The 25,551-nt window shown below is 42.4% G+C and overlaps 1 pseudogene across 1 annotated transcript; it reads right to left on the bottom strand.

The window, feature by feature from the left end:
• Nucleotides 1-15,617: 15,617 nt before the first annotated feature.
• On the bottom strand, nt 15,618-19,610 carry LOC122559418 (oxytocin receptor A pseudogene; annotated as a pseudogene). Its single transcript, XR_015760359.1, has 2 exons — nt 18,707-19,610; nt 15,618-16,138 (listed from the first exon to the last, which is right to left on the bottom strand). The product of XR_015760359.1 is annotated as an oxytocin receptor A pseudogene (transcript).
• Nucleotides 19,611-25,551: the final 5,941 nt, after the last annotated feature.

Genomic DNA, 25,551 nt, shown 5'->3' with positions numbered 1-25,551 from the left:
AATGAGAGGTGACTTCATAGAGGTGTACAAGATGCTGAGAGGAATAGATAGAGCAAATAGCCAGAGACATTTCCCCAGGGCACGGTGGCACAGTGGTTAGTACTGCTGCCTCACAGCGCCTGAGACCCGCGTTCAATTCCCGACTCAAGCGACTGACTGTGGAGTTTGCACGTTCTCCCCGTGTCTGCGTGGGTTTCCTCTGGGTGCTCCGGTTTCCTCCCACAGTCCAAAGATGTGCAGGTCAGGTGAATTGGCCATGCTAAATTGCCCGTAGTGTTAGGTAAGAGGAAAATGTAGGGGTATGGGTGGGTTGCGCTTCGGCGGGGCGGTGTGGACTTGTTGGGCCAAAGGGCCTGTTTCCACACTGTAATGTAATCTAATCTAATCTAATCTAAATGTCTAAAATGAGGGAGCATAATTTTAAGGTAGTTGGAGGAAGGTTTAGGGGAGATGTCAGAGGTAGGTTCTTTACCCAGAGAGTGGTAGGTGCATGGAATGCACTGCCAGCAGTGATAGTAGAGTCAGAGACATTAGGGACATTTAAGCAACTCTTGGATAAGCACATGGAAGTTAGTACAATGAAGGGTATGTAGGTTATTCTGATATAAGAGTAGGATAAAAGACCGGCACAACAGCGAGGGCTGAAGGACCTGTACTGTTCTATGTTCTATGTTCCAAAAAGTATGATCTGGTTAAGTTTTGTATGATACAGTTAGTTTCCTCTGTTTTTCTCGAAGCTGTATGTGGCTCCTTGTACATTCTCATTTTTAAAACACTGTTCATTTTTCTCAATGTCAGCTCACGGTTTGAATAAAAAATTAGGGCTGTGGGGCTGAAACTTATAAAGGTCTAATCCACATGGGCTAGGGTGAGATTTGTGGCAGCATCAGATGAGAAATGCTGTGAGATGGATCTCGACATCAGGAGCATCTTCTTCCAACTTTTGTGCTTTTGGCAGGCAGCAGTAAATTGTTAATTCACTGGGTTTTATTGCTTGTCAAGTCCCTTCTCAACAGTCTAACCCACTTCATTAATGTTCAGCTTAACGTCTTACCAAACACTCCAAACAAGCTAGACCTGGAGCAAAATCGACTTGGAAATGAGAGTAGGTACTTGGTGATTTCAGGTCGCCACTTGCTACATAAGTCCTCCATGTTACTTAAGACTAAACACCACTTCCGGGCACAATGCACAGCCACTAGCTGTATGCACAGTCTAGCATCTGCCGACCCCCGACAGCCATCATTGGCACCTCTCCGATATACTGGCAGGGTGCTTTGGGAGCAGACTTGCATTGAAGGGTGCGTGAGCAATCTGTGTTGAAATGCTGCAAGAGCGGCACTACCCATGCAAGGACAGGGATGCAGCTGAAGGATTAGACTAGACTGCATCTCAGCATTTCTCACTTGCTCTCTTAGTGCTTGCTCATTCTACACCTGCCTCCTCATTTTTGCCTGCCCTGCTCGCACCATCATGCTTTTCCTTGTCCTGTGGTGCCAGATAGTACAGTACATTCACACCCCCAGGAAGCTTGCCTGGCTGGCCAGCAGCCCACAGTCAAGGGAGCATACCTCTTATACAGTGCCACGTCAATATCACATGCACCATGCGCCAGCAGCTTCTGCAGCGAGTGCAACAAGCAGACTGCGAAATCCATATGTCTTAGGGGACTGGTCCACAGCGAGTTCCATGAATGCACCTGTCAGTCAGGGGATCATGATGTAGTAAGCCAAAGATAGCTTGCCGCCATGCCATTCCAGAGATTAGCCGTGGTCAGGCATCCGGTCGGAGTATTCTCAGGCAAGGGCTCCATTTGATGGTAGTTTGAGGAGTGGGTCATGGTCAGTCCTGTGGGCAGTCTGGGAGCCAATAACCAGATGTAAGGTGAAAGCAGTGCCATGGACCAAAGATTGTTGTGTATTGTCATCCCTGCCACCAAGAGTGCCCTCAACAAGTTTTCTTCTTCCCCTCCCTCCCACTACATCTTAGTGTGTTCGCCGGTTCCAGGGCTGGGACAAGGGATTCTGCTCAGTAATGGAGCCTTTTGCTCCTGGAGGATCAGTGGGAACACCCCAGGCGCACTTGTTTCTGAATGGGCCAGACATGCTAATGTCTCCTTGCCAGAAGCAAGCGGCCTCTCAGAGCATAAACTTCTGACTTAAAGCGGGAGGTGAGGGAGGAGGTCAAAGGTGGCAAACTTGGCCAACTCAGGAGCATCCTGACTGCAGCATTCTGAGGGAACTGTGTGCAGCTCTCCCCCTGTCTGGGTGCCTCCTGGCACAGCACTTGTAAGGAAGGACACTCAAGATCTGTATCTAAATCTTCACTTGAAACAAGAAGATCAGTTTCATTTGATGCCAGACAGAATTTCTCTGTGTCAGTTTCTTAGATTATATAGAGTCAGCCTGGACTCATAGATCAAGATTCTTGGTTTGGAATTAGAATTAGATTCCATACAGTGTGGAAACAGGCCCTTCAGCCCAACAAATTCACACTGACCCTCCGAAGAGTAACCAATCCAGACCCATTCCCCTGCCCTATATTTACCCCTGACTAAAGCAGCTGATACTATGGGGTAAAAACAATGACTGCAGATGCTGGAAACCAGTTTCTGGATCAGTGGTGCTGGAAGAGCACAGCAATTCAGGCAGCATCCGACGAGCAGCAAAACCGACGTTTCGGGCAAAAGCCCTTCATCAGGAATAAAGGCAGAGAGCCTGAAGTGTGGAGAGATAAGCTAGAGGAGGGTGGGGGTGGGGAGAAAGTAGCATAGAGTACAATAGGTGAGTGGGGGAGGAGATGAAGGTGATAGGTCAGGGAGGAGAGAGTGGAGTGGATAGGTGGAAAAGGAGCTAGGCAGGTCGGACAAGTCCGGACAGGTCAAGGGGACAGTGCGGGCTGGAAGTTTGAAACTAGGATGAGGTGGGGGAAGGGGCTTCCTCATTTCCCCTTCCCCCACCTCATCCTAGTTTCAAACTTCCAGCCCGCACTGTCCCCTTGACCTGTCCGGACTTGTCCGACCTGCCTAGCTCCTTTTCCACCTATCCACTCCACCCTCTCCTCCCTGACCTATCACCTTCATCTCCTCCCCCACTCACCTATTGTACTCTATGCTAATTTCTCCCCACCCCCACCCTCCTCTAGCTTATCTCTCCACACTTCAGGCTCTCTGCCTTTATTCCTGATGAAGGGCTTTTGCCCGAAACATCGATTTTGCTGCTCGTCGGATGCTGCCTGAATTGCTGTGCTCTTCCAGCACCACTGATCCAGCTAATACTATGGGCAATTTAGCATAGCCAATAGCCAATTTCTTTATCACAGCAAGAGCTTTCCCCTGAATTGACTTAGACCACCTCTGCATCAACCAAGATTTCTTTCCAGGGATCCTTACTTAATTTTGTATTATAGTTCTCCTTGAACAATTGTCTTCAAAGGAATAGCTTCTGGAAATCAGGTTGTCATATCCATAATTATGAGAATAATTTGATGTCCTGCTGTTGTTTTTGGCAATGATCCTACACATTCTAGTAACGCTCGACTGAGTGATTCTACAAAACACTGGGATCAGTATCAAAAGTGTCAGTTTGATGATATGTTGAGTTTTCCCTGCTACTTGACATGTATGGCATGTTATACTGATCTGCACTATGCCCTGTTGAAGCTTTGACCATCTAAAATACCTAGGTGAAAGTGAGGACTGCAGATGCTGGAGATTAGAGTCAAGAGTGTGGTGCTGGAAAAACACAGCCAGTCAGGCAGCATCCGAGGAGCGGGAAAAATCGATGTTTCGGGCAAAAGTCCTTCATCTAAAATACCTGCTAATCAGTGCTTGATCAGAACTCCATTTTAACTGCATTAATAGTCTGGAACTCTTTCAGCCTTATCTTCTGTACGAACTGCCAGTACTACCTTATTTAACCCGAGATCTGCTTGCTGGCCTTCAATTCATGACGACATTCCAAATGCTCCATCTGCATTATCTTCAAATTGAGTTCCAGTCACTCTAGTGTCTATTTGTGGTATGACTTTGACCTCTGCTGTTGGATTTTGTTTCATCATTTCTCTGGTCACTACATGATGGAAAAATACGTGGAAGTCACTCCTGCCACTGGTGCATCTCTTTAAACTCAGTCACACTTTCCGCGATTATGTGTGTATCAATGATCTTTACCCTTTGCCAAATAACTATCCTGTATTAAGTCAACTCTGTCCATGGGTAATTGCTCAACAATTCCCACAGTCACTGTCCAGGTTAACAAGTCATATTTTAATTTTACTTTACACAATAAAATTGTGATATACTATCTAGTAATCCAGATTACTACCATTTGGATTTCATTTCACTGTCTGGAGGAAAAGCCATGAACTCCTTCACCAAAATAGTTTGAGTATTTTGTGTCCTGTGTCCCTTCACATAGTTAGAGGTTTAAAAGCATCAATAAAACAGTTATCATCTCTTTTGACAAAAGCCCCTTGTGTTTCTCGTCTAACCTATTCATCTCTCCTGCACTCGTGACAGTATTTCCCTCTGCTTTCCTAGTTGTGGTTAAAGCTGCAGTTTGGTCCATGTTATTTTCCTATTGAGTTTCTTTGCCAGACTCTCTCTTACAAATCCCAATAAGTTCCAAGGTCTGCCTTTATAACAGAATGAAGGTGACTCACTTTATTCCAGTGAAATCACATCAGCCCTCAATTTTCACCTCCAGCCTCAGCACATTTCTTTTTGATTTGTGGAGGTGATTCCCAGCTGACTTTTCTTTACCCTGGATATTTGCCTTCCTTTAACTGACCCATCCTCTTTCCTTCTGAATGTATAGGGCTGATAGAAAAAAAAAACAAATTAGTTTAATGGATCTGCTCTTGTATACTCTGCTTGGGGCAGCATGGTGGCTCAGCGGTTAGCACGGCTGCCTCACAGCACCTGGGTTCCAGGTTCAATTCTCAGCCTCAGGCGAGTGTCTGTGGGGAATTTACACATTCTCTGTGTGGGTTTGCTCCAGTTTCCTCCCACAGTCCAAAGCTGTGCAGGGCAGGTGAATTGGCCATGCTAAATTGCCTATAGTGCTGGGGAAATGGGACTGGGTGGGGTTACTCTTCAGAGGGTCGGTGTGGACTTGTTGGGCCGAAGGGCCTGTTTCTACACTGTAGGTAATCTAATCTATACTTTTGTGTACTAGCAATTTTTGATTGTACCCATTCCCTTGTATGCCTCCTGTGCAATGTTAAGTTTGTGTGCCTTGCTCTTTTCAACCTTTGGTCTTATGTTATATTCTGCAGGCACTGCATGCAAAACAAAGTTTTCCACTGAACTTAGGTACGTGTGACAACAAAAAAATCAAACCAAGCTCCTAATCATCAGCCATTACACCAGGCTGTTGGAACCTCTGGTCTTAACCATGGGTTCTGATTAGAAAAGGGAGTGACCATTTATCTTCTTTCAGAAGGATGGCCACAAAAGAACAGGGTTGTGCCATGAGGGACCCAATCAGAGGAGGAATCACATCCACCCCCTCAACTCTCCACTTAGTACATTCCAGATGTAGCTGGGCTCTGCATCTACATTCCCCACACCCACTACTCCCCTCCCCCCCCACCTCCCCCACACTTGAAAGTCGATGCTAAAGAAGGTTCTGCTCCTGACAAGAAGATCGTAGGCATGTTTAGCCTGATGGGAGAGACAAATGCTCGAAGGGTCATCATAATTATACTCCCGGACCACTGGGCTCCACAGCTGTGAAACCAGGTAGATGTGGTGGGAGGAGAACGAAGAAGCAAACTTATTGGGGGCACTTTGGTGGAATTGCACTCTACATGATTTGACACTTGCAGTTTTGACCTTAGATCTGTTCGCTTTTCTGTGTAGCCTCAGGTGTAACTGGGCCAATGTGAGGTACAACTCCATGGCCATACAGGATGTACCATGAGACGATGCCTGTGTTGACAGTCAGCTGCAGTATCTGGAAGCAAGGGGAAGAAGCTGTGCAGAGGACAATGAGACCTGCTAACACCATTGCTCCTCATCCTGTAACACCCCTATTCTTTCCTGGCCTCGCTGTCCAAAAATGTTGTTGTGAATGAGTTGCTCACCAATGTCTGAGGCAGGGAGGGGATCAATGGCTTAAGATGGCCAGAGATTAGAACACCAAAGATCTGTGTCCTGTACTGTGTATGTGTCTTATAGCAATGTCTTTTTTTCTTATCACAAGTCTTTACAGCCTGCAGCCTCTTCCTTCGCAGGTCATCACTTATTCCACTTGTAACAGCAGCCATTTTATTCTCCAGTGCACACTGTAAAATTTCAGCACAGGAAGGTGGAAGGTGACAGTGAGCAATCTTTGGCCAGGGGCTTGGAGCCTCCACGTCTATGTGCCAGTGAGCTCCCACATATCAAAATCCCCTTCCTGGTAGCCCTCACCTCCCAAGTGCCCACTCAACTTGTCTACAAGATCCTGCACCCCACCCCACAGCCCCTGGCATATAATGTGTCCATGCCAGGTGTGATAATATACTGACCCCCTTCCTGCACTGCCTTGGAAGCCATGATATTCCTGACAAAGGATGAAGCCCCCGCCACATGATTCCTTTCCCATCCATGCTTTACCATATTGCTATCTTTCAGATAACATTGCCCCCTTTACAATGATCATGCCCACTTCCCTCCAGCCTGCAGCCCCTAGTACTGATGACCAGACTCCTGATTGTGGCCTATTCCCCGGATTGAGCTGGGACTGCCTGATTGACAGTGTCCCCATGGACTTCGCTGAGGACTACTCTCCTAAGGCTTTGAGGCATAGCTGCTTGCTTGCAGTGTGTCTGCCACCTAAACTGTTGGCACGTGGGGTAGATGTGAGATTGATATGGCACGCTGCCGTACAGCAAGATGCGTGCCCCATGACTAAGGACAGCTCACTAGTAAGGCAAGCTGTCTGATTGTGTGACCGTGTTAAGTGGCACTGCAAAACAAGGCAAGGGTGGTGTGAGCAGGGAAGCCAGTTCTAAGTGAGAGAATGCTGAGAGAGCCTTCAAGCAGCCCGAAGGTGCAATGACATTCAGCTGGGTCCTAGTCCCTGTGCTTAAAGTGTGCCTGCTGCAGCCTTTCAATGTTAGTTAGTGGGGGACCTGCATTGTTGGTCTCTGCTTCCTAATTGTCCTACAAGTGTATTGGAGAAGTGCAATGATGATCCTGATGGGCTGGCAAATGCTGGATGCCAATATTCATGGAGGAAGGGCCTGTGGGGCTGGTGTCTGTGGATCATACCCTGAGATGGTGTTTGGTCCTGAGCAACATGGAGGTCACTCAAAACAAGCAGTGAGCTGAGATCGCAAGGTACCCACTCTGACTTCATGTTCAGATTTTTTGACCTCTGCCTTTGTTTGGTGCTTTTGCAAAGTTGGGAATATTAATAAGACAAGTTCAGCCATTAATAAACCATTTCGCAAGCAATAATCCCTCTGGACTGGCAAATCACTACTGGTACTTTCTCTCCTGATCAGTCCATAGTCCAAAAAAAGTAAAATGTTATAGTCTCTTACATGACAGTCACACACAAATTTAAAAAAAAAACACCAAATAGACATGATGAATAATGGACAATTAGAATTCTCTTTGCAACTAATCTTAACAAGTATTGGCTTTGGCTGCAAAGAACTTCTGAAACATTCTGAGATCGTAAATGGTGTGATCCAAAGGCACATCTTTGTTTGGTTTAAGTTATCCATTATCTGTGCAGCCTCTGTTTGCCTTTTGGCTGACAGCATGAATATCAACTCTGCTGGAAATTTGGGTTTGTTGGTTCAACTCTGAACCAGTGAAGTAATCTATCTGCACTATTTAGTGATGCAAAGGAAGATGACTTCTCCAAACGTTTAGTAAAAATGTCCTTACATTTTACAGAAACAAGATATTTGTAGGACTTCCGATTCTTGAATTTCAAACATTTAACTTTGGGACTCAAACTGGAAATGTTGACTTACTCCGGAGGACTTCAGTCATCACCAAACAACAGCATCCTTCAAAGGAAATTGTAATCATTACAGAAAAAGATTTATTTCTGTCATTAGCGTACAGCAAACATATTGGTAAGTGAACAAATATGGTGAAACAATAGAAGGCTGAATTATCAAGACTTGGTTCTCATAGCACACAGTACAGCACTAATTCAAAACACTGAAATGTATTGAGGCCCCATGCCCCTATTTACAAACCAATGTAGCACATACATTTCATCACTTACATTTTGTAGTATTTACAACACAACACAGTTGGAATAAATATTTACAAGCTCGGAGCTTTCAAACTGAAATATTGAGCCAATCCTGCAAAGTGTTGTCAAAGGCTTTTATTTCAAAGTACATGCAGATCTTTAAAATTATTCACAAAAGGCAGATATAAAGATTGAAATGGATTTTGAAACCAATAATTGTAATGTTTACATACTGCAGTGAGAGTCTGTTTTGAAAATACTGAAAGTTAATATCTGCTCACCCTCTGTGACACATTGATTTTTTTTCATATTTACTGTGGTTTGGGCAGACTGCAAATATTAACTTTTCCTTGAGGACTTCTCGGTCACAAAAATAGATAATAATGTTCAGTCTTATATGAGGCTTCCAGCTAGCTGCGTCTTTGAGATGTATTGGTGACAGTTCTTTTATTTTCAGATACTTACGTAACCAACACATATGGTTGGCTGCATTGCAATTACTTTGTCAAACATTACAATGAGAAAGGCTGTCCTAAATGATTTGATTACTGTTTGCATCAACAATAGGATTGAATGTTGAAATTAGTTTGCCCTCTTTGACAGCTTTGCAAATTCAACTTGGTGACTGCAGTCTGAATGAAAAGTAATTTTATCTGTTGTCAAATGTCAGAAAAATTTAAATCTGAATGGATCACTGATTCGAGGCTTTTCCTTAACAGGCAATGTTAAAGAGAGGCTGTTTCTACAAAGGAAACTAATTCCTTATAATTAATAGGCCCTCCTGTAGATTTGTATTATCAAATAACCCAGCTTCAGTATGAAAATAGAGGCAACTTTATTAAAAACAATGCATGTTTATAATTGGAGATAGTGTTCAAATACATAAGATTCTAATGGGACTTGACACAATGAATGCAGAGTTTGTCTCCCCTTGTGAGAAAATCTAGGATCAGAGGGCATATTTTAGAGTAAAGGGGTCACCAATTTCAGACAGAGAGGAGGAGGAATTTCTTTTTTCATACAGTAGTAAGAGCAAGGACTTCTTTACCACAGAAGGTTGTAAAGGATGGGTCATTACGTACATTCAAGACTGAGATAGACAGTTTTTATAAGTGCAAAGGAATGGGGAAAAGGCAGGAAAGTGGAGTTGAGGATCATCAGTTCACTCATGACCTCACCCAATGGTGAAACAGACTTGATGGGCTGAAGGGACTCCTTCTGCTCCTCCGTCTTATGGTTTTCAAAGTACCAGTTGAAAATAATTAGAATTATTTTTGCTGTCCTGGCTCTAATCAGTTGTGTGTAATTTCTGGAGATAGTAAGGACTGCAGATGCTGGAAGTCAGAGTCGATAAAATGTGTAGCTGGAAATGCACAGCATGTCAGACAGCATCGGAGGAACAGGAAAGTCGACGTTTCGGGACAGGACCCTTTACTCAGCAAATAGTTAATGAACGGAATACACTCCCTGGAAGTGTGGTGGTAGTAAGTCAATTTGAGGCATGGAACAGGACATAAGATAAATATTACAATGGAAACATTGTGTTGAGTTCCGAGGGTGGGGGGATGGTGGAGGCAGATAAAAGTCAAAATGCTTAGAAAGCTGGTGCAGATGGGCTATATGGCCCCTTCTGCACCATAATAGTTTCGTAATCGTGTGCTTATAGAAATTGTGGCCCAGCTGAAAATATAAGAACACTTAATGGGGGGGGAGGCATAAGCTATCACAGACTAAATACTTCAAAAGTATAGCAGCAAAGTGCATGCTGTTCCTTGTTAACTCTAGCAACTGAAACACTGTGACAAGATGGGGACTATAAGTTCTTGTTTACAAACCTAAGATTCACATTATAATCTTCTGGATAGCTGGGGAGCACAAGCATAGTTATCCTCACAAAAACAAGATAATAAAACTCATCCAATATTTACATGCAATGAAAGCAATCAGCTTTAGTTTGTCTCTTATTCTTGTATCAAGCTAAGTTTAATTCTGAAGATACGCAGTATCGATTATTTAGAAACAATGAAAATAACAGGTGATGTGACAATTTCACATATATTGTACACCATACAGAAACCTGGCAAATAGAATAATATGTATTAAAATCATGTAATGTATTGCAATTTTCCCAATATTTCTGACAGTTCTCTAATTACGAAGTTAAGGTAATTAATCTCCCCAGTCTCTTCATGGTAAAACAGATGAAACTCTGTCCTATATTGTCAAGAGTGTTATACTAACAAACACACAATGTGTTACTCTGCTGTTAATTTGGGCCATATTTAGGCTGGCCTGTGATTGAGGGCGGAAGCTATAAATTAACACTATTAATGTTTAATTGATAGATCCATTGATAGTTGGAATGTTCTCACCAATTCAGGTTGCAGCTAAGAAACATTCATATTTTAAAGTTCATTTATAGTTACTTCACAAAGGATTATGTTTACATTATGATCATTGTATGTGCTGACATGCTACTTTTAGTATGCCAAATGCAGATAGTATGCCAGAATGTATGTAGCTGGTGAAAAATGGTGCCTTTCCCACTTAAATTACATAATATATTGCATTGGAAGTTGCCGTTCATGTTCAATAAAAAATGATAGATCAGCCTATACTAGGCATTAGGGATCTGTGAGAATAGTTCATGCAATTGTCTATATCCATCACCAATCATGATGAAATTATAAAATAATTATTAAATTTATAAAAATCATAGAGTCAGAATCAAGAATTATAAATTGGAAGAGTGAATTATTCAAACAAGGTGTAGAAAGTATAAATAAGCAAGAAAGTAATATTGGATTAAGACAGACTTAGATAAAAATGTTTAAGTGTCCAAAAATTAGAAGTTGAATTAATGCAAAGTAACACTTGTAAAATTTAATCTTCAGCATCTTTTTTCAGGATAAAGTCAAAATTGTTGCATTTTTTAAAACTTGTTTCACCTTTATTTATGTGGAAGTGATAGAATCACAGAGTTAATTCAATTTTCAGTGCCAGACAATTTGTTTAGCAATAACTAAGGTAATCAAGCTCTTAAAAAGAGATGTTCGACTGAAATGGACAAGCTCAAACTTTAGTTCTTTTAAGTTTAGTTTGTATCCATCTTAAAAATACAGAAACTTCATGCATGGAACATGGAATAATGCAGCACTGAGGGGGGCAGTTTGCTCCATCTTGTCTATGCTAACCCAAAGACACCCAGATGACCTTTTTTAATTGTATTTTCCTGCACACGGCCCATAGCCCTGCAGCTTAGAGCACTTAAAAGTCCTTTTTAAAAGACTTTAGGGTCTCTGCCTCCACCACCAACTCAGGCAGTGAAGTACAGACACCCATCACCCTCTGTGTAAAAATAATTTTTCTTCATGTCTCTCCAATCTTTCAGCCACTTCGTTTGAATCCATGACCCCTACTTTTTGAACTCTCTGCCAAGTGAAACAGGTTGCTCCTGTCCACTGTCTGTGGCCCTCACAATATTGTAGATCTCAATCATGTCATTCCTCAGCCTTCTCTGTTCCAAGGAAAGCAACCACAACCTCTCCAATCTCTCCTTGTAACTACAATTCTCCAGCTCTGGCAACATTCTAGTTAATCCTCTTTGCACTCTCTCCAGAGCAATTATGTCCTTCCTGTAATGTGACGACCAGAACCACATTCAATACTCCAGTTGTGGCCTCACCAGTGTCTAAGACAGTTTCATCATTAAATCCACATTTTTGTATTCTATACTGCCAGTGAAGGAGAGCTTTCCATATGCTTTCTTCAGAACCTTATCTATCTGTCCTGTTACCTTTTGGGATAGGTAAACTTGCATGCCAAAATCTCTCACTTCATCTTTCTCTCTCAGTATCTTCCTATTTATTGTGTATTCCCTTTTAATATTTGAGCTTGCAAAATGCCTTACCTCACACTTATCAGCATCAAACTCTATCTATCCCTTCCCTGCCCACTCCACTAACCTACCTGTAGCATCTGAGCTTACAGCTATTCTCTACACTATCAACTACATGGCCAATTATTATGCCATTTGCAAATTTTCTAATTGTGCCCAAACATTCAAGTCCAAATCATTATTGTGTAAAACAAGCAGCAATGGTCCCAACTCCAAGCCCTGTGGAACAACACTTGAAACAGCTTTCCATTCACAAGGGCATTACCCTTTGTTTCCTGTTACTAAACCAATTTTGGATCCAATTCAACACATTATCCTATAGTCTATGAGCTTTTTTTTGACCAGTCTGCCATGCAGATTTAACTAATATCCATGCAGACCACTGCACAATCATCATTGATCCTGCTTGACACTTCCTGAAAGAATTCAGTTAAATTCATAAGGCAGGACCTTCCCATAACAAAGTCATGTTGACCACTCCTGTCTAGTCCATGCCTTGCTAAGTGATGGTTCATACGATCTCTCAGTATTGATTGTAACAATTTGCCCACCAAAGTAAGACTAACTGGCCTATAATTGTTTGATATTTCCTTTGTACACTTTCTAAGCAATGGAATCATGTTTGCATTCCTCCAGCACCTCACCTGTGTCAAGTGAAAATTGACAAATAATTCTCAGAACATCTGCTATTTCCTTCCTCACCTCCTTCAACATCCAAGGGAACAACCAATTCAGCCCTGGCAACTTATCAAGTTTTAAGAATTCCAAATCCTCTAACACTTTCTCTCATTATGATTATTTTGATCATTATTCCATACTGCCCCTCTTGTATTACTGTATCTACATCATCCCTGTCCTTTTGAATATGGAAATAAAATATTCATTTAAAATTCTTCCCACATCCTCTGCTTCTTCATGTAAGTTCCCATCTTCATTTCTGATAACTTTTTCCATAACTATTCACTTTCTCTTTATATATAGGGAAAATATCCTTTGGGTTTTCTTTTATCTTGCTTGCCCTCTTTGATTTACTTATTTCTTCTTGTTTACATGATCCCTATACTTTACATGATCCTCTAGGCTATCTGCAGTGTTGATATTGTTGTGATTACCATAAGCTTTCTTTTACTGTTTAATCTTACCCTGTACTTTTCTAGACAGCCATACAGGTCTAGATTTGAAATTACCATTCTGATTTTTGGGAGGGGGATATGTCTGCTTTGTGCCCTAAGGATCTCACATTTTAGTGCCCCCCTCTGGTTTCCCACTGATTTATCCTTCAGCAGTGCTATTCAGTCCACCTCAGCCAAATCATTTCTCGGTTTTGAAAGATTTATCCTGAGTAAAAACTTTTACTCCTGATTTATCTATCCTCTTCCATATCAATACTAAGTCTGATCAAATTGTGGTCACTACAATTTCACCTATGTCACCACACCCAGTTGCTCATCTTCATTTCCCAGAACTAAATCTACAACTGCATCTCCTCTCCTTGGGATTATCACATTGTTTAAAAAATTTCCTGGACACAGTACATTAATTTTTCACCCTCAATGCCCCTTTAATTTTTTGAAACCCAATTGATATTGGGATAGTTAAAAGTCTCCAACTATTATTGCCCACTTATTCCTTTATATTCCTATATAAGCAAAAGTCCTGACCTTTATTTAAGCTGATATATTATGCTTGAAAAACAGTAAGAAAATACTCTATAAGTATCATTTACCAGTTGGATGTTTCTGTTGCAATGATGCTACTTTCTGAACTGCCTGGACTAAGACTGAGCACAGCACTCAGCCTTCCAGCTTCACCTATTCCCTGTTTCACATAATTTCCCATTCTGATCCAACTGCAAACCACTCTCATTTCACTGCCATACTCCAAAAGCAATGTTTCTGACCTGGATCAATACAATTGTTCACTTAACCAACTTCACCTGAGAGCAACTCAGCTGACTCCTATTTCAGAAATGTGACTAAAACTACACCCAATAAAACAGAGCTGCTTTTAATTACTAGATTAAAGTATTAATTTAGATTGAAGATCAGCCCTGAAATTAAGTTTAATTACCACTTACCCCTTGAAACTCCTTATTTACACCCAACTCCAAAGCAATCTCATTTATCTAAGTAAGACTGACAATCCAGACACTCTTCAATGCATTAGAATTCAGAATCAATCAGCAAAACACTATTTTCCCAAAGATAACAATAGAGCAGCCTTGCTCAGGCAGCAATCTTTGGCTTATTAACAACCCACCTGTCGTCTGTAATAATTGCTATAGGATCCATGTAGTTTAATTAGTGTGCACCATTAACCTCACTGCTAATTTGGCAGTAAATTTGAGCCCAGTTTTTATATAGCTGTGAATATCAGAATTTGGGGGACAGTACTGTGAGATTAGTCAGTTAGCTGGTTTGTGGTGCAAACATGGGTTTAATTCCCACACTGACTGAGGTTACAATGAAGGACTCTCCTTCTCACCTTTTCTCCTAGCCTGAGGAGTGATGCCACCCTAATGAGAGAGCAACCCTATGGATAATAGTGCACACTGTTTGAACAATTCAGAGTTTTTGTACTGTTCTATCTCTAACCTGTGAGTGTGTGAAGTAAAGTGCTCAATTCTTTGGGTTTATGACCCCCACCTCTATAAGGGTGAAACAAGCTTTAGAAAAGAATGAACATTTTTCAGATTTTCTGGAAAAGTCACATTTTGTCTTTGCAAATTGGCAGTTAAATGTCAGTCATCAGTAACTTGTGTGTTTGCTACAGCAACCCCTCTGCCAATCTGAATCAACTTCTCATGCAATCAGTAGTATTGTTGCATTCAGTATATATGGTGTTTTCTGTTTATTTTGGTAATTCTTGTGAATTGGTCAGATAAGTTGAAGCTGAAAGGCTTTGACAAAGTGTTTTTTTTTCAGCAACATTCAAGGTCTGTAGTATCAAATGACTAATTTTTGGTTATTGCAAATATTGATTAAACTGTGTGGTTTCTCATGCATGAGGTTTGTGTGTGGTTTTAGGAAGACCAATTTCTTTGTCAACATTTTAAGTTCAAATTTAGTACAGATAAATTAAAATGGTCACGCTTACATGCAAACTCTCAAAATGTCACTCAACTTATAAACTATCCCGGAAGTGCTGAATTATTTGGACATAAATTTTGGCAAATCCAGAAATCATGCTTTTTCAGTGGCAGCATAATTGAGTATTTGTAAACCAGTGTTTAGAGCAATAATATTGGATAACCCTGCAAGCATTTTACATTCCCTAATTCAGAATGTAGACAACTATGACTTTCATTATGTAGAAATCAGAGACCAAGAAAATGTTTATCTCAGCAAGTGTTTCTCTGCTGAAGGCAAATCAAGGGTGTATTTATTGGACCTGTTGCAACATAAGGACTATCTCATCTCATCTAATTTAGGAGTGATTCATATTTCTATTAGGATAAAATTTTGTTGAATTCTATTATTTGTAATTGATGGGTTATGGTGAAAAGAATATTAAACCTGCCAAAAAACATGATGAATGTACTGTATCGGTATTAAATGCAAATTGTTGTTAAAATTGCTGACCAAATTTGAACTTTATGAATTGAAATAGAAATTTCTGGAAATAGAAAACATGTTCTTCAGGGCCAGATGTTAACCCAACCATGAACCCATTCAATTATATGAGGTTAAAATCAGGTTCTTATCAATGAAAAAGAAAATGCATCATTGGAAAATATTTAAGAATAAAACAGGATTGTCTTAACTCTTTTTCAATGTTTCTTAATTCTGCTTGTTTTACTGATTGGGATCGGAGTTTCTGCCTTATTAAACTGCGGTAAAGACAACTGCGGTAAAGACATCTGCAGCATCCTTGTCAATCAGATTGACACAAGTTGTGACGGCTGACTCTTTTTGAACTGGGCAGCGTGATTGGTGTTTAGTACAAGAAGGGGTTTTTCCACAGAAATACATATAAATCCAGGGATTTGTACAACTGTTTAAATTCCCCAAGAGCATGAGGATGGTGAAAACAGCACCTGTGAACAAAGAAGAGAAATTAAATGATGGTAGCTGTCATAAAGGAACATCTCAGGGTGAAGCTCTGTTGCCACTCTGGTGACATTAGCTAATAGTTTCAGATTGCATGGACAGAAGTATGTCCATCTGATTCAGAACAATGTCTGAATTTTGAGCACAACAATTTTATTTTCATTCATTCACAGGATGTCAGTGTCTCAGTGTCTACAGCATTTAACGCCCACCCTTAGTTGCCCAGAGAGCAGTTAAGAGTCAACCTCACTGCTGTGGTCTTGAGTCACCTACAGACCAAGTAGTTTGCTTCCTTAACAGGTATTAGTTGATAGGTATGCAAAGCTTTACCAGTTGTGGCCTCTCTTCTGAATGCAATTTCTTCATTTGTCAAATGCAAATTGCGTTTTGGAAATTTAAATGTTGCAACTTTTTGATATTTGGAAACAAAAAAATTCATTTCTGTCCTTTCTATCATGACAAAGGAACTCTTCAGTGATGCAACTCCCCACAGCTCTGTTGAGTTTTGTTGGTGCTGACCTGGAAGTGTGTGGTAGTAATCAATAGATAGCAATTTAACTCTGACTGTCTAACTTCCCGAAATATCAATTTCAGACCACTCGGGTATTGCAACTGCAGCTAACATCTTTCAGTCATACAAATACGCGGATTTTTCTTCTACACTGTGAATCCAGGCTAATAATAATGCTTTGGCGGTGAATTTATCTTTCTGCTATGTTTTCCATAAACTGGCAATGAAGAAATGCAATGTTCACACTAAGGTGGTTCTATGCCATCATTGGCCACCATGGGAGTAAACAATTCTTCTTTATGCAACCAGAACCTTTGAAAGGAGCATTCTTTATCTTTGTGTCCTATTTCAACAAGTTTCTGTAGTCTGAAAAGCACAGTGTGCTTTCAGACAATTATACCTTAAATACAAAATTTTCAATTGAGATGAGATGCAATTTGAATTAACCACACTGGGGGCAAGAATTTATGAGATCTCTATTTGGTTACATCATAGGAAAGTTTCCTATATTTTTCTCTTCAGAAAGATTATAAAAAAGGAGTTTAAAGAATTGAACCCTCTAGCCAGATACCAACCTGACTTCCACATTTATCGGAATAATTTCCTTCATTGTCATTGGGTCAAAACTCCTGGAAATCACACACACCACAGCAGTCCAAGAGGAAAATTAACCATCATCTTCTCACAGGCATATGGGAAAGTGCAATAAATGATGGCCTCACCAGTAATATCCATAATCCCAAAATTAATATTGTAAAAACTCATGCATGTAAACAGAAGGAATGTAGTTGCTACCTCTCTCATGTTAATAATTGGAGACACAGCAAGCAATTCTTTTCCACAAATCTACAGAGATGTTATGTACACATTGCTGTGTCTTCTGCACTCAAACCCCAGTGTCTGCACAGTAAATTCAAAGGTTTGCTACTAATTGCTAATTAGATTATGTTAGTAATTTTGAATAGCTATAATAGATTAAAGTGCAAAGTCTCAACGGGAGACTTGTCCAATTTTTCCAGGGACATTTCCAAGTGTTCTGTCTGCCCAATTCATTGCTGAAGTGCTGAATGGATATCCTCTGACAATCCAGAACCACCTACTGAGTGGTTTCATTTGTACTTCTGTCTAAGACAGAGATGGCTAGGTTCTTGGTTAGTAAAGGGGTCAAGGTTAAAGGGAAAAGGCGGGAATGCGTAGATGAAAAAAATCAGTCATGATCCAATGGTGCAGCAGCATCTTTGGGCCGAATGGCACAATTCTGCTGCTTTACCTTATGGTCTAAGTAAATAATTACATTTTTACAATGCGGTCAAATTAGTACAGAAAGTATGTAACTGCAGTGGTGTTTCCCCCCAAACGCTCTGTTGCGGATATATGGGAGGGGAAATCCTGTGGACTAATCGGCTCCACCTTCCAATCCTTAACCCTCGATCAAGCGAAATGATAATCTGCCCTAAATTATGGCAGTGCTGGGATCTTGGTGAGCGCCAATTCCCTACTCCGCTTCCGGCATCACTACACTTTAAAAGTGATGTGTTGGCTTCTGTGGGACTGGCAATGCGAAAGGCGTTATGTATCAATACAAACCCTTTCCTCCCTGCAACCATCCGTCTAACGGCACAGACCGAGGGAATCTGCACGGGTCTGCTTCAGTTGCCCAGCACGGGCGATGGTCGCTAACCTGAGGGTTTCCAATGGAAAAGTCATACACACACACGACATTCCCACACACGCACACATGACATTCCCCCAACACGCACATACGCACACATGACATTCTCTCTCTCTCACACACACACACGACATTCCCCCCACACTCACACATGACATTCCCACTAACGCGTGCTGAGGTGGGAAAGCTGAGCCCGCGTTGGCGTTGGCTTATTGGGAGAGTTGGGTTGGGGGTGGGTTGGAGCTGAGTGGTGGGGAGTCTGGGAAGGTTTGGAAGGGAAAATGGACCGAATGCACGCTAATCGAAATTTTCCAGGGGTGGGGGAAGGGGGGAAGGGGTTGGCTATTTGAGAAAATGAATGGCAGGACTCACCCTCGTTGAGATCACTGGGATACCAGGCGGTGCAAAGCTGCACTGTGAAGTAGGGAGCCCAACACAGCACATAGGCGAGTACGATGACCACAGTCATTTTCACCGTCTTCTTCATCGCCTTTGAGATGCAGTTGACATTGCTGGCTCTAGAGTGCACTCCCTGGCTCTCGGTCTGCTCTGGGCCCTGGTGAGTCTTGATGTAAATGTTCAGTCGAATCACCCTGTAGATCTTGACCTGACATATGGTGAGGACAAGAGTGGGGACGAAGAAGATGGCCACGAAGATCCAGGTCACGTAAGCCTTGAGTCCCCAGGGCTGGATGAACTCGGCCCAGCACTGCAGCACCCCTGGGGCCACCTCGGTCCGGGAGAAGATGAAGAGTTGAGGGACGCTCAGGGCCAGGGAGAGGAGCCAGCTAACTCCGATGGCCGGATTGCAAAACGCCCTCCTCTTCTGGAAGGTCACCATGGGGAAGCAGACGGCCTGGAAGCGGTCCACCGTCATCGCCACCGTAACGTAGGTGGAGGCGAACATGCCGACCAGCTGCAGGTAAGCCATCGCCCTGCACAACACATCTGGCCCCAGGAAGACCTCGGTGCTGTCCCAGATGAGCTGCGGCAGCACCTGGAAGACGGCCACCACCAGGTCGGCAATGCTGAGGTGCATGAGGAAGACGTACATGCGGCTCATTCTCCTCCTCCTGTTCCACAGAAACCGGACCAGCACGCTGTTACCCACCGTGGCCGCCACGAAGATGATGCCCAGCACCGCAACCTCCGCTTGGGCCAGCTGCTCGTCCCTCTTCGGGGTGCCCAAGGTCTCCGAGAGCACGGTGGCATTCGGGGAGATGCGCCATCCGCCGTGCATCTGCGCCTCATTCAGCACCATGGACAGGTTCTTCATAGCTTCTCGGAACAACTTACTCCTCTAACTGTGTGGTGCGTGTGTCTGTGTGTGTTGGCAATCCTTTCCTCCTCAGCTCGACTGCCCAATATCCAACAATGTGATGGTGCAGTCCCCCCCTAACCATCGGTGATGTTACAGCGCTGGGCAGCTCTCTGCGTCCCCTTCCCCTCACCCCCCCAGGGGGCAGGGCAGCTCTGAGGACCCAATCGCTTCAATGGCCCTAGCCCCCCCCCCCCCCCCCCTCCCCATCCCCTCCACCTGGAGTCTCTTCTCCTGCGACCTCGAAGCGGTTTTATAGGCACCGCTCGGGAGATGGAGTGGAAATTCAGAGCCAGATGTACCAATCGGCGCGCAGAACGAACAGGTCATTTTAACCTCGGTGGGGGCTTGGGAGTGTGGGAGGTGGCGGCGGTATCGCAGATGACAGAGGGGAAAACGAAATTCTTTATTTGACTCTTGAATGGACTGTCAACTTCGATCTCATTCCATTGCTGACTAATTTCGGGCTTGCTCGCAGTCCATGGCACCGACTTTGTCAGCCGCGGGGTTCCCTTCAAGTGCAGCCCAAAGCGGCCGCAGTGATGACAAATGTCCTCACTCTGACTCATTAACATTTGCACTCCTCCAGAAACGGGGTCCTACTGGTCTAGACCTTCGCCGCAAACGTTTTCTGTTAAAGCGTCCCATATAATGAAACTTGTATGTCATTGTCGATGAGTGTGATCGCTTCCCTGCTTCTGTCAAATTTTGGAAATCAAAGTAAAATATTAACTGTGCGCGCGAATAATCTTTTTGCCTTCCTCAGTTTTACGCTTCACTAATGCAAGGATTTCCTTCCCACCTAAAGCTTTTTGGGGTTAATATCAAGCTTCTGGACAACCAGCTATTATTCCAGGGACAACGGGCTCAACCAAGACGAGTGAGTATAATGGGCAAATGAAAGGCGGCTCAAGTATTGCCGAGGAACCAATTTGCAAAACTAAAACCCAGCAAGTGCAGAATAAAACGGGAACGGCGGACAGGTTAGTTGCATGAGCAGGCAGGTCAGACAGAATTTACAGGGGATTTGATTCCAATTAAGACAGGCTGGTGTCAGTCAGTGGGCACGTTTGGAAGGATTGCTTGTAACGTTATTACATTTAATCCTTGGTCGTTTTCCTTCAATTCTGTTCTTGTCTGCAGCAACCCAGCAAAAAGCAAACGGTGGGTCTCTTTAATCGATGACGTTCCGCGTATTTTTGATGAAAATAATTTGTTTCCTCTTTGACCAGCGGAGGGTCTGACAGCTTGGCGGGCGGGACTCATCGTTTTTAGTTTTAAAGCGAGAAACTGAGAAATTCCCCCTTCCTCCAATCACCTTAAAATTATGTTCCCCTTGATAGCCAATTCCATTGGGAAAAAAATCTCTGGCTATCCACTTCATCTGCGCCTCTCATCATCTTGTACACCTCTATCAAGTCACCTCTCATCCTTCTTCACTCCAATGAGAAAAGCCCTAGCTCCCTCAACCTTTCTTTATAACGCATTCCCTCCAGTCCAGGCAGCATCCTGGTATAAAGCTTCCCCCAGAAACCAATCATAGACTGTCACAAAATCCCATCTGGTCCACTCATGTCCTTCAGGGAAGGAAATCTGCTATCATTGCCTGGGCTGGCCGAGGAATGACTGCACCACAACAACAATATGGTTAACTCTTTACTGCCCTGTGAAATGATACTAGGAGGCCATTCAGTTCAAGAGCAATGAGGTAAGGGCAACAAATGCTGGCCTTACCAGCAACAGTCACATCTCATTAAATAATACATGTTTTAAAAGGCCGTTCAGTAGAGCAGAACTTGACTGTTACTGAAAGAAAGGACATATTTTAACAAACATCTTTGTCTTGTATTGATCAGAACAATGCACGAGAATATCACTTTAAAGAGGAATGACATTTTATACTGTTTGTGACAGTTAACATGTGAGCTGGGAAGATCTAGATGTGGCCATGGAGAATGCACCGTGGTGATGGAGGGAGTGAATGTTTGTGGGTGTGGTGCCACTTTATCCAGGATGGTATCAAACATCTTGAGTGTTGTTGAAGCTGCACACATCCAGGCAAATGGAGAGTATTCCATCACACTCCTGACTTGTGCCTTGTCAGAAGTCAAGAGGCGAGTTACTCACTGCAGGATTCCAAGCCTCTGTCCTGTTCTTGTAGCCACAGCAATTATATGACTACTCCAGTTCAGTTTCTGGTCAATATTAACCCCCAGAATGTTGATAGAGGGAGATTCATAAAATATAGAACATTACAGTGCAGAACAGGCCCTTCGGCCCTTGTTGTTGAGCCAACCTGTGGAACCAATCTGAAGCCTATCTATCCTACACTATTCCATTGTCATCCATATGTTTATCCAATGACCATTTAAATGCCCTTAATGTTGGCAAGTCTCCTGTTTCAGGCAGTGTGTTCCACACCCCCTACTACTCTCTGAGTAAGAAACTACCTCTGACATCAGTCCTATGTCTATCACTCTTCAATTTAACTACTCAGGCGAGCCATCACCATCTGAGGAAAAAGGCTCTCACTGTCCACCCTGTCTACTTCTCTGATTATGTCTCAATTAAGTCACCTCTCAACCTTCTTCTCTCTAACAAAAACAGCCACAAGTCCATCAGCCTTTCCTCATAAGATCTTCCCTCCATACCAGGCAACATCCTTGTAAATCTCCTCTGCACCCCTTTCCAAAGCTTCCACGTCCCTCCTGTAATGTGGTGACCAGAACTGTACGTAATATTCCAAGAGCAGTCACACCAGAATTTTGTTCACCTGCAGCATGACTTCGTGGCTCTGAAACTCAATCCCTCTACCAATAAAAGTTGACATTCTACATGCCTTCTTAACATCATTGATGGTGATGCCATTGTGTAAAGAGGTGATAGTTAGATTCTCTCTTGTTGGAGAAGGGTATTGCCTGGTACTTTGGTGAAAATATTAGTCACCACTAGTCAGCACAAGCCTTGGTATTAGATGTAGACTGCTTCAGTATGAAGAGTTACAAATTGTACTGAAGATTATGTAATCATCAGTAAAAATCTGACTTTATGATGAAGAGAAAGTAAATAATGAACCAGACGAAGATGTCCTTGAGCTGAGATGACTGATCTTTAACCAACACAATCAGCTTCCTATATCCTAGGTGTGACTCCAACTACCGGAGAGTTTTCCCTGATTGACTCTAGTTGTGCTGGAGCTCCTGGATGTAAAAGACTGTCTCTCCCACTCATCTCTGGAATTCATCTCTTTAATCTATGTTTAGATCAAGGCTGTATTTCGGTCAGGAACTCAAATCAAGTGTCAGTTAGCAAATTGTTGCTCAGCACGTGCTGCTTGATGACAATTTCCATCACTTCACTAATGAACAAGAGTAGACTGATGGGGCAGTAATTGGCCAGGTTGGATTTGTTCCTTTTTTGTGTGCAGGGCATACCTGGGCAATTTTCTACAATATTAGATCGATGCCAACATTGTAGCTATATTGGAACAGCTGAACTAGAGATGCTGGAAGTTTGGAACACAAGTCTTTAGGACTTTTGCCAGAATTTTGTCAGAGCCCATCGCCTTTCAATTGTTTCTTGATATCATGTGGTGTGAATAGAATTGGCTGAAGATCGGCATCTCTCCTGTAGTTGGAGTCACACCTAGCATATAGGAAGCTGATTGTGTTGGTTGAAGATAAGTCATCTCAGCTCAAGGACATCTTCGTCTGGTTCATTATTTACTTTTTCTCCATCATAAAGTCAGATTGTTACTGATGATTACATAATCTTCAGTACCATTTGTAACTCTTCATACTGAAGCAGTCCACATCTAATACCAAGGCTTGTGCTGACTAGTGGTGAGTAACATTCTCACCACACAAAGTACCAGCTAGAGGAGGCCAAGATGGATAATCCCAGTCCAACACCAGTGTCTACAAATCTAATAATGTTATATATTTCAATAAGGTCTCCTCTCATTCTACTGAATTACATAGTTTGTAACCCCAACCTACTCAACCTCTCCTCATAAGAAATCAAGGAAACTTATTTGGAGTGTCTCCAATGCCAGATTATTTTTCCTTTGATAACGAGAACAGAACTGTTCACACTATCCTAGCTGTGGTTGGACTAATACCTTGTATAGTTTTAGTCAGGCTTCCCTATTTTTTCATACTCTTTTAAATAAAGGTCAACAATCCAGTTGCCTATTGTGTTCTATTAAATAATATCTGTGCTAACATGCTAATCCCAACATCACAGGCTGTTCTTAAGAAACTCCAAATCTACATCTGCAGGCTTCTCTTTGTCTATCCTGCTTGCTACTTACTCAAATAATATTAATAAATTGCCAGGCATGACTTCTTGTTCATGATGTCATGCCGACTCTGCTTGATTATATTATACATTTCTAAGATCATTTCTTAGTTTTGTATGTGGTCCATTCCACACTAACTAAGCCCTTTCTTTTCTGCCTGTCATAGAGTCATATAGCACAGAAACAGACCCTTTGGTCCAACCAGTCCATACCGAACATAATCCTGAACTAAATTAGATATGATTAGGACCTGCCTGCTCCTGGCCCATATCCTTCCAGACCTTTCCTCTTCATGTACTTATCCAAATGTCTTTTAAACTTTGTAATTGTATCCACATCCTCCACTTGCTCAGGAAGTTCATTCCACATGTGAACTACCCTCTGTGTAAAAAGAAAATTGCCTGTTAGGTCATTTTTAAATCTCTCTCCTCTTACCTTAAGAATGTGTCTCCTAGTCTTGAAATCCCCCATCCTCGGGAAAAGACAACTACCATTTTGTCCTTCCAAAAATTCACAAACTTCTGAATATTCAGTTCCCACTATGATCTTCTTGTAACCATATGTAAACAATAGCTATCAAATTATATAATTAACCTCTGTTTGCTAATTCACTTACATTGTTCCAAATACTTTGGACACTTAAGAGCCTGTAATATTACATGTTTACCACTTATTCCCCTTTGACCCTATTTGCTGCTCTTTCAATATGCCTATACACTGTGTTCCTTCCTGTCCCATTCAGAGCACCTATGTAAATAACTGTCTTGCAGTGCTGTCATATCTAATTGCTTTGTAAACCCACATTTCCCTTTTCCCAAAATGTTTCCTCCCCTTTGTTTAGTTTAGAATCCTCTCTATAATTTTAGTTTTTTTAAATTTACGAGCACCCTGATCCCAGCTTGGTTAAAGTGAAGCTTGGGCCAACAGAACGGCTCACATAGCCAGTACTGGTTTCAGGGCCCCATGAACTGAAACCCTGTTCCACCCACACAAATCTTTGACCTATGCGTTTAACTCCTCAATTTTATTCATTCTATGCCTATTTTCATTTGTCACGGGCAGTAAACTTGAGATTGTTACTTTGAAGTTACTGTTTCATAGTTTAGCTTCTAACTTTTCAAAATCTTTTAGCGATATCTCCTAATCAATAACACTCATACCAATCTGGACAATGACAACTAGATCATTCTTGTCCCCTCCCATTTCAACTTCGTTCCAACCCTAAGGAAATGTCCTAAACCCTGGTGCCTGGCAGACAACACTGCCTTTGGGACTCATGCTCACATTTTGCACAGAACAGAATCTATCCCCATAATTATACCACTCCCTAATACTACTGCATTTCTACTAGAATAGCTCCCAGTACCACAGTGTTATGACTAGTTTGCTCAACTTCCTTGCAGTTCCTACTCTCATCCACACAGTTTACAAAAGCATTGTAACTATTGGACATTTGCAGGGACTCAGGTGCCTTGACAGTTGCCCTTGGGTGCTCACACCTGCGTCACCTGCAATAATACCATCCGGTCCTTGATCAGCAACTATGTTTGAATTTCCTCATCTAAAGGGTATGACCACATCCTGGAGCAACATATCCAG

The sequence above is a fragment of the Chiloscyllium plagiosum genome, unplaced genomic scaffold, assembly GCF_037043375.1.
Source record: "Chiloscyllium plagiosum isolate Xiang-an unplaced genomic scaffold, Cpla_swu_hap1 HiC_scaffold_19, whole genome shotgun sequence".
NCBI classification, from domain to species: Eukaryota; Metazoa; Chordata; class Chondrichthyes; order Orectolobiformes; family Hemiscylliidae; genus Chiloscyllium; species Chiloscyllium plagiosum.
This window is presented reverse-complemented; position numbering and strand designations above follow the sequence as displayed.